Genomic DNA, 631 nt, shown 5'->3' on the forward strand with positions numbered 1-631 from the left:
TTTACTTCTTCTGAATGACTGTTATTGGGAACTGATTTCTCCAGGGGCTCTGATTGTTAGAACTCCACAAAGTTCCCGTACCTCGCACCCTGCCATAGCTGGCGAGAAGATTGGGGACGTCCCAGTAACCACTGGTGATTACATGGACCCGAAGACTATGGCTGCCCCCCTGATGACTGGGGAGCCCAAAGATCTCGGGGCAAAGCCCAGGGACTCATGGGCTCGCATACCCATGAGGACCGAAGAGAGCTGGGCACTGACCCCAGACTCCAGGGGAATCATGTATGAGAGGCACTACAGGAGCACCTATGGGAGCAGGTACAATGGCCCCTTTTGAGAAGACCCGACCTACTTGCTCATGGTGGACCTCAAGCGAGTGTGGAAGGAATTCCAGGGGGAAACCAAGGAGCTGAGGTGGGAGTTCCATGAGATGATGCTGGAATATCCCAGGCTCATCACTACGACCGTCCAGCACGAGCTACGTGGTCAGGTTCCAGATGGAGGTGAATGCCCCGATCGTGGACAGCAGCAATCGGCACCCCCTGCTCAGGTGCCCCTTCCACGGGTGCCTCCTGTTAAAGTGCCCCCTGGGCAAGTTCCACCAGGGCAGGTACCACTGGGGCAAACAACT

The sequence above is a fragment of the Gekko japonicus genome, unplaced genomic scaffold, assembly GCF_001447785.1.
Source record: "Gekko japonicus isolate JY-2015 unplaced genomic scaffold, Gekko_japonicus_V1.1 scaffold2874, whole genome shotgun sequence".
Classification (NCBI taxonomy): domain Eukaryota; kingdom Metazoa; phylum Chordata; class Lepidosauria; order Squamata; family Gekkonidae; genus Gekko; species Gekko japonicus.